We start from the raw sequence: 10149 nt of genomic DNA on the forward strand, positions 1-10149 counted from the left end.
ACCACGATAACGAAGGGGCTCGCTATCTAATCTGGACAGCAGCTTGAACAATCCATTAGACCTCGGCATTTATCCGGGGCGGGAGTGGAGGGAGGGATGCGGTCTGGCCGCCCCACCCTGTTCTGGGAGGCTTTGAGCTGCCCCATTTGGCGACAGGAGGGATTAATGAAGTAGAGAATTTTGTGTGTACTCAAAACTGACCACTGCATAGTATGCTTCCTGATGCTAGTAAATAAAATTCTACCCATTGTCAGTATAAGGATGAATTAGAACCCATTTGGGTTCGGTGGATCACGTTTCCTTTTGAGAAGTTCCATATATTTTACATTGTCTCATTCAAACTCCACACCAATCAAAGGGCACTGGAAGAATCCCATATTCACTAATATTCCTTGGGACTTGGGAGACTTAAATCCATCCACCATTCTTTCATTCATTCATTCAGCAAACATTTACAAAGCTTTACTCTGCACCAGGCATTGTGCCTTGTACTGACAGGTTAAATTATTTGCCCAAGATGAGAACTCCCCTGGCGACTGGGGTGGGACCCTAAATCAACTATTCCAGTCCCGTGACTGCTCACTTCTTTACTCCAACACATACAAATCAGAGACGTCGGGAGCTAGAAGGGCCCAGAGGTTATCTGGTTCAGCCTACCATTCAATGCAGGAATCCCCTCCCCAGAAGGCCAGCAACAGTCTCTACCCTCAACAGGCTCAGTAATAATCACTCCTGCCTGGGTTTTCCCCTTGAAAGTGACTCACTGGACTGGCCGAAATTTTCCCTGAGAGACCATCTCTGCCTGCCCACGCCTAAGCTCATGGTGCTAGGTCCCTCATGCTGCTGCAACCCAGGATACCCCATGAACCCAGCCGTGCCACTTCCCATTCAGAATTCTCCTGGGAAGGGTGACCCTCACTCCTGGACACTACCCCCCCATGAAACTTTAAGGCTATGTGGGCCTTAGTCAATCCTCACTTGCCCACAGAGGATATCTGCTGGCAAAGAAAACACTATAGGCAGTAGCCAAAGAATTACCAGAGCCTGGATTCTAGTCCTAATGCAGCCACCTGTAAACTGGGTGATCTCAAGTAAGTTATTTCTCTTCTATTTCTGGCATATCTTAGAAATAAGATGTATGAATGTGTTTCTCAATAGTTAAGAGCCACCTTCTTCAAAAATAAACTTTCCCTTTGTAGATAATCTGAGATTATTCTCATTTGCTGGTTAAAAACGGAAAGGCTACAAAAGGCAATCTGGACAATAAGCTTATGACAAAGTATGCTCTGTAAACTTTAGATTTGATGAGATACTAAGTGCAAATTGTCCCTGGGTCAGTGGTAAGAGTTTGGACTCCAGGGTTAAAATAATATGATTTGGGGGCGCCTGGGTGGCACAGCGGTTAAGCGTCTGCCTTCGGCTCAGGGCGTGATCCCGGCGTTATGGGATCCAGCCCCACATCAGTCTCCTCCGCTATGAGCCTGCTTCTTCCTCTCCCACTCCCCCTGCTTGTGTTCCCTCTCTCGCTGGCTGTCTCTATCTCTATCAAATAAATAAATAAAATCTTTAAAAAAAATAATAATATGATTTGAATCCCATCTGTACTACTTACTGGCTGTGTTATCTTGGGCAAATTTCTTAACATTTTTTTTTCAGTTTCTCATATTTTGAAATCCTCATAAACTTTACAGGACAGGGCGCCTGGGTGGCTCAGTCCGTTAGCATCTGCCTGTAGCCCAGGCCTTGATCCCAGGGTCCTGGGACCAAGCCCTTCATCAGGCTCCCTGCTTCTCCCTGTCCCTCTGCCCTTCCCCCCTGTGCACTCTCTCTCTCTCTCAAATAAAGAAATAAAATATTAAATTAAAAAAAATTTTACAGGACCGGCAGGACTTCTCCCTAGTCCTTGAAATAATCTTCACAGTGTGATTCATTCATTTGAGCATCAGTATCCCCCTTGGTTTCATTTGGCTGTTTTGTTTCTTACCTGAAGTTTCAAAGCCCTTCAGAAATTAAATTTGTCTGATAAAGAGTGGAAATTTACCTGAAAATTGATAGATATATATATATTTTTTTAAAGATTTTATTTATTTATTCGACAGAGATACAGACAGCCAGCAAGAGAGGGAACACAAGCAGGGGGAGTGGGAGAGGAAGAAGCAGGCTCCTAGTGGAGGAGCCTGATGTGGGGCTCGATCCCATAACTCCCATAACGCCTGGATCACGCCCCGAGCCAAAGGCAGACGCTTAACCGCTTAACGGCTGTGCCACCCAGGTGCCCCGATAGATATATTTTTAAATTATCTTAATCAAAATTGAGTGCTGCTGGTGGTAGTGGAAATTTTGGATGCAACATTTCTAGAAGGCAATTTTGCAACACGGATCCAAACCCCTACAAGTGTTCATATTCTTTGACCGATTTTTCCAGTAATAGAAATTTACCCCAAGGAAATATTCAGAGGTTAACAAGGTGCTCTACTTACCAAAGTTTATGTCAATGTGACAAGGATACATCAAAGTTCTATTTCTTATACCAAAAAGTAGAAAATAACATGAACTCTGAACAGTAAGAGTTTATTTACATAACGCAAAACCCATAATGTAGCCATCACACTGTGTCCTTAAAATATTTAATGACATAGAGGGGCGCCTGGATGGCTGAGTCCCTTGAGCCAGCCTTGGGCTCTCAGTTTCAGCTCAGGTCATGATGTCTGGGTTAGTGAGATCCAGCCCTGCATGGGGCTGGGCTCCATGCTTAGGGCCCAGTCTGCTTGTGCCTCTCCCTCCCCCACATTTGCGCTTGCTCTCGCAAGGACTTGCTCTCTCTCTCTCAAATTAACAAATAGATAAAATCTTTAAAAAATATTTAATGACATAGAAATGTCTCATATTTTTAAAAAACAAAAGGTAGATAGCAAAAACACTATACAGTGTGAAACTGGTGGAGAGAGGTGGGGGAAGGAAGAGCACTAAAGTCAGTGGTTCTTTCTGGGCGATGTGGGGAGGAATAGACTTTCTTTTTCCTTGATATGCTTTCCTGTATTTTCCAAACGAACTACAATGAGTTCCTGTTTCTTTGAAATTAGAAAAAGAGATGTTTTGAGAGGGGTGGGGAGGACTGATCAGATCCCAGATATGTCTCTTCCTAAGATTTCATGACTATTGTGCTTACCACAAAAGCTTATCCACTTTAGAGAATTCAGCTGTAGCCTTCCTAAAACTCAATGCACTCAAACTCCAAGAATAGTCCTGGACTCTTGATTCCTGGCTGAAGACATTTACAATTGGTAGGAGTGATTTTTCCACAAAGAGGCCTCCCCTCCCCCTTTAGAAAATGTTTTCACAGCTGTCCAGATTGTCTCAGAATTTCACTTGTAACCTTGAGTGTTTCTGAAATTGAAAACAATAGTCTAAGTTCTTGTAACTTTTCCTCTTCTCAAAACTCCCTTTGCTGGCAGAAGGATGTGCTGGAATGTAAGGCCAGGTGCTGGTCCAGCTGCAAATAAAAGCTGATTATTGCAATCTGGGAGAAGGGGAGGAGAGGTTGGACAGGGGAGGGAAGACAGACCTTTCGTGGTGGCCCAAAAGCTGGAGAGGGTGTTCAAAAAAAAGACCTTTGTGGAAGCAAGAAAGTTAGCCTCTAAGGATAGGACTGAAGACCAAATGAATTACGGGACAAGTTTTAATGAATGTCAGGTGCCACTATTGAACTGAAATAGTTTTAATTTGTAGAGAAAGGAGTAGCAGTTTATTATAAAGATGAAGGCTGCTTTCCTCCCCCTTTATAAGCAGAGTGTGAGATGGGGTTGGGGGGAGAATGGTAACAAAAAGAAACAAAATCCCACCATAAACTTAGGGAAACTTGGGGGCATCTGGCTGGCTCCGTGGGTGGAGCACGTGACTCTAGATATGGGGGGGAGAGGAGGGTTATAAGTTTGAGCCCCATGCTTCGTATATAGTGATTCCTTAAAAATAAAATCTTTAAAAAGTATATTAAACCTTAGTGAAGTTTCAAAAGACCTGTCACTGAGATTTTTAAGTTAATGTAACACATTTGGTCAACAGAAGATAAAAGTAACATCGAGCTAAAGGTCAGTATTTTGTTAATTAGTAAATTAACATTTAGCAAATAAAAATTGTAGTCTGAGTATGGTAGGAAATACAGACTTAAAATACCACTCCTATTCTCTTTCTCTACGTTCTATACTTTTTTTTTTAAACATTGAGGTCAGCCTTTGTATATTTGTTCAGTTGGCTGGTTGGTGGTAAAGGAATATGAATAGAATTTTGATAGAACCACAGAAGTCTAGTTTTTGTAGAATTACAGTTTTTGTAGACTGTTAATTCTCTGCCCTTCTCCTCTATAAGGCAAGCAGGACCCAGTCAGGCACCATATTTATCTTTATGTCACATTTGCTACCCCCCTGCTCTGTACAGACATGTAATACTGTCTTGAAGACTGATTCTCATAGGGGCACGTTCCAGGCACTTCTGCTGACTGAATTGTCTATGACAAAAATCCTCAGCAACAACTGGTTTCTCTGCACATCTCTGAAGGGAATCAAACTCAAAGCCTTGGGCAGACCATATGTACTCTTGACATGGCCAGGATGCATCCCAAACCAAGGGGTATGAGACGTGCGGAGAACCAGAGCTGGGAAGGGTGTATATTTTCAAAACCTTTGGAAAACGCTTTATTTTCTACTAGCTGGAAGTTCCTAAGTCTGTAGGCCAGTAAGACATGATTTTCCTATCGCTATGCCTGTTAGCATTCCCAGAAATGTCCCATCAGACACAGGTTTTTCTTGAAGACTCAACCTTTATATATTCTTTATATAAAGATTATGTAATCTCATTTTTAAATAATTTCAATATGTAATCAAAGTAGAGTAAGAGAAGTCAAACAATCCTTCCCTTGGCCCTGCTACAAACCGACTAACCAAACAGTACCTGGAATGGTCCTCTCATATGAAAATTTGGGGACAGTGAATAACATTTATGAAAGTGTTTTTAGATATATGTCACACTTGATCTTCACACTTGATTGCTCTATGGAGTAATCAGCGTATTGTTGGAGTATGTTGTCCATTTTATAGATGAGGACACTGAGACTCAGAAATGTTGCATTGCCAAAGGTCACAGCACTAATAAGTAACAGAATACAACTGAAAATGCCCTGGTCTAACTACTAAGTGCTGCCTCCCCCACTGCCAGGGATACGCCAAGGATTCATGAGATAGTCCGTATGAACTGATTTGTAATTGCTCTAATAGGTGTTATCAGGATCCCCTAATTTCCTCATTTGAAAATCATGGAATCAAGGAATAACAGAGCTGCAAGGCTCTTCAAGCTGATCTAACACACCCGCATCACCCCCCCCCACTGCCTTCATTCTGCAGGTGCGGCCCAAAGAGGTTAAGTGATTTGCCAAAGGTCACCCCACGAGTTAGTGGAAAATGATCAATGTGATTTTTAAAAATTAGTTTAAAAAACTGCCTACCAAGCCCATTTTTATGGCTTATTTTAAGCAGGTTAATAAGTATACCAGACATAGCTTTAAACCCAACTGAGTAAATGCTGACACTAGTTTATAGATTTAGCAGATAATTAGCAATAAGGAATTATTCATCTCCCATTTATCATCCAGCCTCTCCAAGGTGCAAGGTATAAAGTGAAGCAAATAGCACTTTAAGAGCCCCCGCACACATGAGATCAAAACAGTAAAAAATAAAGTGGTTTACTAAGTCATACATGTACCATGTGGCTGTGCCTGAGGTCTCCTGAAATGTGAAAAAAGAAAGAAATTGAGGCAAATTTTTGCATTTCACAAATAGGCAATTTCTTATACAGAACTCCAGATTCGGTCTCTAGATTTCTCCAAGCATTAACTCATTCTTTTAAGTATGTACCGAGCACCTACTATGTGCAGGGCATTGTAGGTGATCTGGAGAATTACTAAACACTATTCCAGCTATCAAGGACTTCTTAAGCTTAATGAAGTGACAGAATAAAGCCCACCCACACATTTACACATGAGCTTGAATTTCTCGAAGGGAAGAGTCAGTGGGTATAAGAGGAATGTTTACATGGGAACAGGAGGAGAGGGGAGACTGCGACTGCTGGGGTAGCCACAACAAGGAGCACACTGAGGAGGTGGCCTTGCCACAACCTTGTCCCCAATACCATTTCTTTATCATGAAAATGGGGTTGGGAAACGTCATGGGCAGGGAAAAAAACAAAAATAAAACATGAGACAGTGAATTGATTACCCCAGTTAAGAACCAAATAAAAAAATCCTGTCTCTTCCTTTAGCTAGATATTAAATACAAACATACTGATGGAGAGATGGAAGAAGGACTCATAGGGGGCCAAGAGCAGTTATGATATTTGTAACATATGCCAAAAATGAATAAAATTGACATGATTTGCTTATTTGGGAGGTGAGCTCTAGAATCTCACAAGTTATTCAGAAGGTCTGGTTTATTTTATTATTTTTAATCAATCCCAGTTTTTCAATGGTGAGCCTGAAGCCCAAAGTTCAATGTCATTAACAGCAATCACCAATCCATACGTGACTTTGCTCTCAGCTGCCCAGACAAAAAGAAGCTACTAGGCTTCCGTTGGAGCCTCACATTCATACAATTGAAGCATTTTCCAGTGAAAAGAAAAAGAAAGATATTTACTCAAAACCCTTTACTTTGTAGATGGGGGACGGAGGCTCAGAGACTTCAAGTGACAAATTGATTATGTGGGCTACTAATAATTGCCCAGGATAGCAGGCATAAACTGGAACATAGGATCACCCTATGAAATGGTGAGAGTCAAAACAACGATAAAGTCCAGAACCCTGCCCATGATATGCCCTCTAACTTTGCTGTCTTATTTTCTTTATTGTGAAGCCTGGAATATTTATAAGTCCACAGGCTATTTGGAAGATACTCAGTTTGGAAATGTAAAATGTATCGAGTGCCCCTTTTGGCTTGGTTTACCCTCAGTCTAAGAGGAGCATGGAATGACTACAGTTGTGAACATCTGTGATTCTTTGAGACCCTGGGCCACATCCTCATACCCCCAACTGTCCCCACTAGGGCTGAGCCAGGCTCACTCTTTCCACCTTCCTGCAAAGGGCGGGCCCGCAGTGCTAACCAGGTTCCCAGACTACCCCAGAGCTCAGGGCTGCCTTATCGCTAATCCTCTCACCCTGGTGATTGTATCAGGGTGAGGAAAACGTGGCCTTGGGGTTCAGATTTATAGAGGGGAGATATCAGTTCCTACAGCAGCATGTTGAAATGGAAGAACAGGGTATACGACCAGTGTCCCAGAGCTCCCAGCCCTGTCACTGAAGTAGCTGTGTGATCCTGGATAAGTCTGTATCCCTTTCTGGGTCCTTACTGCCGCATCTATTAAATGAGTGGATTGGACCAGAATCCCTGAGGTCCCTGGCAACTCCAGCACACTACATCGATGTCAGTGTCAGAGAGAGGCTGTCCTGTGATCAGTAACTGATCCAAAGGTACACACGTGGAACCACAGTCACCCCACCAACAGGTGCACTGGAGCTGAGATGCTGGTGAGGCGTCACATGGCATCTCTGCACGTGAGTTTTTCCATGTTCACACTCAGTCTCACTTCTCCAGTCATGAAGGAGAGAGATTTTACACCATGTGACGACAAGCTGGAACTCCAATTTTCCCAGTTCAACTCAACAAACTTCATAAAACATCCACTACCTGTTAGGAACTACTGAAAATACAAAGATATCAAATATCGGCTTTCTGCCCTCCAAAAGAGTAGAATTTGGGAGAGGGGGATGTGGAGACAGGCAGACATGTGGAAATAGTGAGCTGAAATACAATGTGTTAGACGTGAAACCAGAGGGAGGAAAGGGATTGATTCTGGGAATGGAAGTCTTAACTATTTTTTAAAAATTTTAAGGGGGGGGGCGCCTGGGTGGCACAGCGGTTAAGCGTCTGCCTTCAGCTCAGGGCGTGATTCCAGCGTTATGGGATCGAGCCCCACATCAGGCTCCTCTGCTGTGAGCCTGCTTCTTCCTCTCCCACTCCCTCTGCTTGTGTTCCCTCTCTCGCTGGCTGTCTCTATCTCTGTCAAATAAATAAATAAAATCTTTAAAAAAAATTTTAAAGGAGGATATATAAGAAGAAAGCCCTTGCTTTTTCCCCTCTGTGTCCCTCACAGTACCAGTGCCTTGTTCCTATTGGCAGTGTTTGGGTTCTGAAGGCAAACTACTCTCCTGTGCATCTTGGCTCTGTTACCTATCAAGCTTTGTGAGCTTTGTGACTTAGTTTCTTCATCCGTAAAATGGGGGAAATAGAGTGATTGTGTGGATAAATGAGCTAATCAATCCATGCAACAGACTTGGTACCATGCCTGGCATATAGTAAGTGCCCAGTATTAGCTGTTACTCAATAAATGTTTGCCTAGTAAATGGATTGAAGTTTTCATCTGCAGTCCAAGCCTTTTATCATACACACTCAGAAGGGCCTCATATTTTGGGTTCCTCGCTCAACACACTCATTATCTGTGGCTAAGATTAGGCTCAGACTTAAAGGCCTGGCATACCCACCCCTCAAATGTGCAGGATCAGAGAACGAGCCTCTTGGTATCAATTCTTGGAGGGGCACAGAATGGTATGATTTGGTGATATCGACTTCAGGAGGCCCCCTACGGTACAAATATTGCTGTAGGAAGGGGTCCAGTCTCTTCATCTTACAGACAGGAAATTGAAGCTTGGACAAGTTAAGTGATTTGCTTGCAGTCCTGTCACTCACTGGTAGGCAGTTGTCACATTAGAACCCAGGACTCTGGACTCCCAGATCAATGAGTTTCCACCACCTGGGTCCTAGACCCTGACCTTCCTGTCCTAAGCTGCATTCTCCAAAGAGTTTCTTGGGCTACACCAATCTCCACTCTCTCTACTGTGACCCAGAGAAAAGACTACCTGTTATCCAGTTCTTAGGTCACACCTAATGCAGAATTTGGGCCCTTTACCTGTCAGGCTAGCCCCTGCCTCAAAGTGGGGAAGACAACAGCTTGTGCCCCTTAGCTCTTGGGGTTAAGTTGTCTCCAGTGTTGGTTAACTCCTTTAATTCTCATTAACTGAAGGTGCTTTTCAGGTATTACTTCCACAATCCTCACATTCGTGTCACCGACAGAGAAGGTGGCCTTGGGCACTCTCACTAGAAGACAGGAGAGTTAAAGCAACCTGCCCCTCTTCTGCAGCCTGCCAGACGCTCACCTAATAGCCAGGCAGCCTTTCTTATTCTGAAAGGGCAGTGGGAAGAAAAGGAGGCAAAGCAAGTTGGGGCGCCTGGGTGGCACAGCGGTTAAGCGTCTGCCTTCGGCTCAGGGCGTGATCCCAGCGTTATGGGATCCAAGCCCCACATCAGGCTCCTCCGCTATGAGCCTGCTTCTTCCTCTCCCACTCCCCCTGCTTGTGTTCCCTCTCTCGCTGGCTGTCTCTATCTCTGTCGAATAAATAAATAAAATCTTAAAAAAAAAACATAAAAAAAAAAAGATGGAGGAAGGAGGAACTGGGAGAAATTGAGCCGGGAGGCAATGAGAATGAACTAAGCTCGATCATATCGCAAGGAGGGCAAGTGAAGTGCCTTTGCTATTATAAAAAGAATACTTGCTCAATTAGAAAGTAAGTGTACAAACATGGGGGGGAATGCCACGTGGGAACATTACCGTCTTTACATGGAGATGTACCTACTTTTTTTTTTTTAAATCTCCCTATCTTCTTACCTATCACTATATGAATGTCTAATGAACTCAAATGGCATGTTCGCCAGCGCCCTGACTTTTCTCCTCTCACGCGCGGCGTGACCGCCTTGAAACGGACCACTTGCCTCCTAAACTGTGTTGCCTTTGAGACTTGTGGCGGCGGTCCCGCCTCGCTGGGCGCGGCCCCTTCGCTTGGGAAAGGCACTCCTCTCCCGGGGGCCGCGCCGGCGGTCGCCGCAGCCTCGGACGCCTGCACCGGCCTCGCCAACCGGGTAAGAGCGGAGGTCCCGGCGCGGGCCGAGCGGGAGAGGGGGCACCGCCGGGGAGGTGCCGGCGCCGGGACGAGGCTGCAGCCGCGGCCCCGAAGGAAGGCGCGCGGGCGAGCGGGGGGCGGGAAGCGAGGCGGCC

At 44.4% G+C, this 10149-nt stretch overlaps 1 protein-coding gene across 3 annotated transcripts in view; it reads left to right on the top strand.

The window, feature by feature from the left end:
• GATA4 (GATA binding protein 4) overlaps positions 1-10149 on the top strand; it is an 85371-nt gene that overhangs the window by 6658 nt on the left and 68564 nt on the right. Inside the window, exon 1 of one of the 3 annotated variants that reach the window (XM_019804237.2) lies at positions 9953-10013. The exons of the other annotated variants lie outside the window; for them this stretch is intronic. The gene's annotated coding sequence lies outside the window, so the exon portion shown is untranslated. Of the gene's footprint in view, positions 1-9952; positions 10014-10149 lie in introns of those variants that run through there. 3 annotated transcript variants of the gene reach the window in all.

The sequence above is a fragment of the Ailuropoda melanoleuca genome, chromosome 5, assembly GCF_002007445.2.
Source record: "Ailuropoda melanoleuca isolate Jingjing chromosome 5, ASM200744v2, whole genome shotgun sequence".
Classification (NCBI taxonomy): Eukaryota; Metazoa; Chordata; class Mammalia; order Carnivora; family Ursidae; genus Ailuropoda; species Ailuropoda melanoleuca.